Source organism: Oncorhynchus gorbuscha, linkage group LG22 (genome assembly GCF_021184085.1).
Source record: "Oncorhynchus gorbuscha isolate QuinsamMale2020 ecotype Even-year linkage group LG22, OgorEven_v1.0, whole genome shotgun sequence".
NCBI lineage: Eukaryota > Metazoa > Chordata > Actinopteri > Salmoniformes > Salmonidae > Oncorhynchus > Oncorhynchus gorbuscha.
This window is the reverse complement of record NC_060194.1, coordinates 18,511,536-18,517,535: the sequence shown is the minus strand read 5'-3', so window position 1 is coordinate 18,517,535 and position 6,000 is coordinate 18,511,536. Positions and strand designations below refer to the sequence as shown.

Below are 6,000 nucleotides of genomic sequence, written 5' to 3'. Positions count from 1 at the left end.
GATTTACTCTATGTATTCTACTTTTTCTTTCACATGAAATGGAATGTCTGACTAAGAGTTATGTGACTTATTTCCATTAATAATAGTGTCTGGTCCTGAAACATTATTACATGCAGCAATTATGTCTATCACAACTACTACTGGATGCATTACACTGTTATTCTAGCTCACAATGTCAGTCATTTTACTATAAAGAGCTATGGTACCTTTCCATACTAACGGTAACATGTTATAATATCCCATAGTTTTAAAGCTATTAACTCTAAACCAACAGCCACATTGTATCATGGAAGTAAAAGTAATGTTTTATTGTCACATACACCGGATAGGTGTAGTGAAATGTGTTGTTTACAGGCTCAGTGCTATTCCACCTGCCCAAATCTTCTAATATTTAAGTGCTAAAATAAACTGAAAATTAAGATTATTCCACCAAATAATTGTCTAGTTATTTCACTTGGGGAAACACATCAGCTTCATTTGAGTATTTCTACAATATTGCTTACCACATCTGACTAGCAGGTGTCCTCAACCACCCTGTAAAACCAATAGCAATATGTACTTCAATATTGCATGTTACACTCATTAACTACTTCTTTCAACGATATTGTTGCTAGTGATACAAGCTAGAGGTAGCTTGTATCACTAGTCTCCGAGAAGTAGTGCTAATCTAGAATCAGGCCGCCTCTGTCCACGTAATTGTATTGATTACTGAGCTGTGGGAGTTAGTAAGTCCCAGCCCTAAACTTGATTTAGCACTGCTTAAGAAATAAGTCTGCTTTCCTTTGAATTAATACAAATATACAATACAAATACAAAAGAAACTTCACCAAAAGGCAAAACAAACAACCTCAGCAGCCATGATTGATATCACTTTGACAGTTGTTCAGTAGGACATGCTCTATCGTAGACATAGTGAGTAGTTGGACATTATAATTATTATTATCGGTTACACAATACATAGGAGAAGTGGCCCTGCTGTTGGTAAATCAAATAATCTAGGCATCCAGTTACAGACCTAATAAGCTAATCTAAACTACTGGCCAGACTCCTAGTCTTCGCTCGAAGGTAAGGTGAAAGACGGTGACAGAGGCTACTTACTAAACTACTGACTAACAAATGTGAAATAGTGGTTGGTTTATGTGGATTAGCTAATCATGGGAAGCACAGCAGAGTCTCTTTGCACAAGCAGCACTGGTCTGGTTCTGCTCCACCACAGAGCCAGCAGGGGGTCTGGTTCTGCTCCACCACAGAGCCAGCAGGGGGTCTGGTTCTGCTCCCCCATAGAGCCAGCAGGGGGTCTGGTTCTGCTCCACCACAGAGCCAGCAGGGGGTCTGGTTCTGCTCCACCACAGAGCCAGCAGGGGGTCTGGTTCTGCTCCCCCATAGAGCCAGCAGGGGGTCTGGTTCTGCTCCACCACAGAGCCAGCAGGGGGTCTGGTTCTGCTCCATCACAGAGCCAGCAGGGGGTCTGGTTCTGCTCCACCACAGAGCCAGCAGGGGGTCTGGTTCTGCTCCCCCATAGAGCCAGCAGGGGGTCTGGTTCTGCTCCACCACAGAGCCAGCAGGGGGTCTGGTTCTGCTCCACCACAGAGCCAGCAGGGGGTCTGGTTCTGCTCCACCACAGAGCCAGCAGGGGGTCTGGTCTGCTCCACCAGAGCCAGCAGGGGGTCTGGTTCTGCTCCACCACAGAGCCAGAAGGGAGTCTGGTTGGTTAAAACATTGTATGTGTGCCAAACGGCACCTTATTCCCTATGTAGCGTACTACTCTTGCCCTGGTCAAAAGTGGCACACTATAAAGGGAATAAGGTACCATTTGGGACGTAAACATTTCAATTAGGATTTTTGTCTGAAACAAGACATGTTAATAAGAGATCGGTAAGCAAAAGATGCCTTCGTTCTGTAAAGCCCATGGCACACGAAGCAACACTGAGGGGGGTCATCATGAGTGCACTTAGCTTGTGCCCCAAATGGCACCCTATTCCCCAAGTAGTTCACTACTTTGGACCAGAGACCTATCGGCCATTGTCAAATGTATAGCACTGCATGTATATAGAGAATAGAATACCATTTAGAATGCAGCCCAAGTGTTGTCTGAAATAGAACTACGGTGAGGGATATATTTGTGGGCCTGTCTATGAGGTAACCACGGAGAAATGGTTCCAATTCCAAACGTATCCAGACACATCTTTTCCAAGTCAACCACTCATCATTACACGCAGGTCTGGGGCGATACCGAATGACATTTACAGATTGTATGGAAAGGGAAGGCAATGCTCAATGTGTGCTTTTAATACCGCTTGCCATTAAATAATAGGGGAAAAGTAAATGACCTTGCATAGTAGAGGATTTAGTTTATGCTCGCTGGCCAAGCTGCTTAGCTCAGTCACCTCGTCATGCTGAGGTCTTAGAATGAACACTAAAACTGAGCAATGGAGGATATTATTCATGTCATTTTCACCTAGCGCCACGCAACAATACCATCACTACGATCATTCTCGAGAAGTATCGAAGGTGCACTTTTCTAAAGAGATGATATGCATTCTCTCCCATGACCGAAACAAACCAAAGAGAAAAGGACACCAACATACTAGGTAGAGGGAAGATTTGCTAACTGGGGTATCCATCCCAGTGTCTTCCTGTATACATGTTGACCAACCGCTGCCTGTCTGAGCGACGTCTTGTGCGTGTGTGTGTGAACGTATCCTATAATACCATACGAGTGAGAACCCAGAGTACGAAAGGCAGACATTGCAGAGACTGTGGATGGCAGGGCGGTAGGAGTTGCCCTCAGACGCGGGCAGACACCTGTTCCAGAGAGCGAGCGGGAGGGCGAGGGGCCGGCGGGGTTGTTGCTTTCAGGCTCTTCAGGCTGTTCCCCGGGCAGCTCTGGCTGCTGAGGCCCCTGTTGAGGACGGGGATGATGGGAGGTTCGTTGCGTGGTATATTAACGGGACAGGAGCGGGTACGGGCGTGTCCCTTGTGTCCCCCGGCGTGGCAGATGAGGTCGCTCACCGTGTCCATGGGCGAGAGGTGTTTCAGCCAGCGCTCCAGACGCTCTTCCTTGTACTTGATGGAGTACCAGGTGAGAAAGATGAAGATGAAGCCAATGAACTTGAGGCTGGCAGCCAGGCCGAAGTAGACAAAGCGGAAGGAAGTGACATCGTACTCCCAGCAGGAGCCGTGGACACCACAGTCCTGCTGCCACAGCATACAGGTTGTGTCGATCACTGCCCCAAAATAGATGGGAGTAGGTATGTAGGCTGAGGAGAAAGAGGAGAGAGACCGTTATGATACAGAAGAAGTAGATGGTTGTAAGTATGTAGGCTGAGGAGAGAGGGGAGAGACCGTTATGATACAGAAGAAATAGATGGTTGTAGGTATGTAGGCTGAGGAGAGAGAGGAGAGAGACTGTTATGATACAGAAGAAGTAGATGGTTGTAAGTATGTAGGCTGAGGAGAGAGAGGGGAGAGACCGTTATGATACAGAAGAAATAGATGGTTGTAGGTATGTAGGCTGAGGAGAGAGAGGAGAGAGACCGTTATGATACAGAAGAAGTAGATGGTTGTAGGTATGTAGGCTGAGGAGAGAGAGGAGAGAGACGGTTATGATACAGAACAAGTAGATGGTTGTAGGTATGTAGGCTGAGGAGAGAGGAGAGACTATTATAACACAGCATGGATGTGGTGTCAATGTGGAAGTGGAGATGTACGTGGAAGACAAGGACAGAGGAGCGATACATACTCATTCAGAGGTTAGCCAAAGACACGTTTCAATTTTTAAAACCTTATATTTTTAGCATAGTTAAGTTTGGAATATTTTGATTACTGTTCAGTTCCTCTTAGTAATTTTCTGACATGAAATGGGAACCTGTTTTTTAAAATTACATTTTGAACCAGAATCCAATGTTCCAATGGGACCCTATCCCTATATAGTGCACTACTTCTGACCAGAGCTCTATGGCACTAAATAGGGACACATCCTAAAAAATAACCTCTCAGTATTGAACTCTGTATTTCACTGAAGCTGCATCACTCACCAAGGGTCCTGAGGAGAACAAACTGCATTCCGAGTGCAAAGGGTCTCTCCTGCTCTTCTACGGACCTTGAGGAGAGGAGGAAGAAGGGAGGAAATGGTGAAGATAGAGGTGCAAAATGATGATAACCTGGGAATCCTTGAAAAGTTTTATCCATCCTGATTCTAGAAATCATCCAACCGGGATCACAGAAAGTTACCATCATTTTGCAACCCGATGACGAGAACTCACAACCACTACCTCACAATCCCTTCGATAAGTGTGTTTTGTTCAGTGTCTATTCTGGGTCAATACCTAAGAGTGACAATGATGGCGGAGGGCTGAGCGCAGGCCGTGATGAGTGTGACGATGAAGAGGAAGATGAGGAAGGGAATGAGGGTGCTGCAGGTGCGGTCACACTTCCCCGACACGGCGTAGCCGTTCTCGTTCAGGTAGGTCTTGACGATGACCAGCTGCAGCTGGTTGACTTGGCCGTTAGAGGAGGGGGTGATGACCTGCCTGCTCTGGACACACGCACAGTCAGAGTAGTTCCTGATCTGAGAGACGGAGAGGGAACAGAACACCAGGCATCATTGTGAGCTCATCTTATTGTACTATGGAAGTAAACTTCTAAGACACAACTGTGCGTACTACAAGAAGTGTGTTATTCAGGTACTACCAATGTACACGGATGCTTAATTAATGTTTGTTCAATGGTCTGTCAGCTATAACTAGGGTCTAACACTATTGTTTTTTCTGATCAGGTTACTCACATTATGGCCAGGAAAAACTCATGGCCCTAGCTTTAGGTAACTTTCCAAAAATGCCCAGGTATTGCAGAAATCCTGTTTGGAATATTTCTAGAAACAGGGGGGAATATACAGAAAATCTGGGAATTTGGGGAAAGTTACAATCATTTTGCGACCCTACATTTATGACTGAGGGACTCACTCCTGTGCTGTCGTTGCCCACACTGCTGCAGCCTGCCAGGCAGGGGTTGAAGTAGGTGATTCCGTCTGAGCCACAGACTGGAGCGTACTCATGGATCTTACAGCCACAGTTCACATTACACCCTCCAGTCAGGTTACGATGGGTCATAGTCAGAGTAGGACTGAGAAAAGTGATGGAGAGAGATTATTTAGAGGGGGAGGGAAAGAGATGGGAAAAGAGACAGGGAGAGGGAGAGAGAAAAGAGGGGGATGAAGAGAGCTAAATAACGTAGGACATTTTCCACTATCACAACATAATTCTTATTCAGACTGATTAAACAATGTTAAGAAGACTATCTTACCATGCTACGATTCAAAGGTCACATTTACACTGAGATTTGCTGCACCAAAATACATTGCTCACAACCGGGGGCAATTAGACCAGTTAGCATGTGTACACTTGCTTATTGACCATCTCATTCAAAAATCATGGGCATTAATATGTCAAGTTCTTCCACACCAATCTCGACAAACCATTTCTTTACGGACCTCGCTTTGAGCATGGGGGTATTGTCACGCGGAAATAGGAACGGGCCTTCCCCAAACGGTTGCCACAAAGTCGGAAGCACAGAATTGTCTAGAATGTCATTGTATGCAGTAGCGTTAAGATTACCCTTCACTGGAACTAAAGGGGCCTAGCCCGAACAATCAAAAACAGCCCCAGACCATTATTCCTCCTCCACCTAACTTTCCAGTAGGCACTATGCACTATGCTTCTGGCATCTACCAAAATCAGATTAATTCATAAGGCTGTCCCAGACTAAAAAAAATGTTTGTCGATCGAAAGTAGTCTGTTCTTTCGAGCAATTTGAAACGTGTATTTTTCCATATATAGACACACCCAACGTGTTTTAGTAAAATCAACTATATGCATTGAGCTTGTCTGATGCTTTAAGCTTACTGTTTGTTGAAATAAGACAAACGATTCAAGAGGGAGCCAGCGATTTAGATAACCAGAAAAAAAGACTTAACCTGACCCAACCATCCTCCTCCTGCTG

General features: G+C 45.4%; 1 pseudogene; it reads right to left on the bottom strand.

Moving 5' to 3' along the window:
- Positions 1-1,533: 1,533 nt before the first annotated feature.
- Positions 1,534-6,000, bottom strand: part of LOC124009406 — a 31,512-nt pseudogene continuing 27,045 nt past the window's right edge.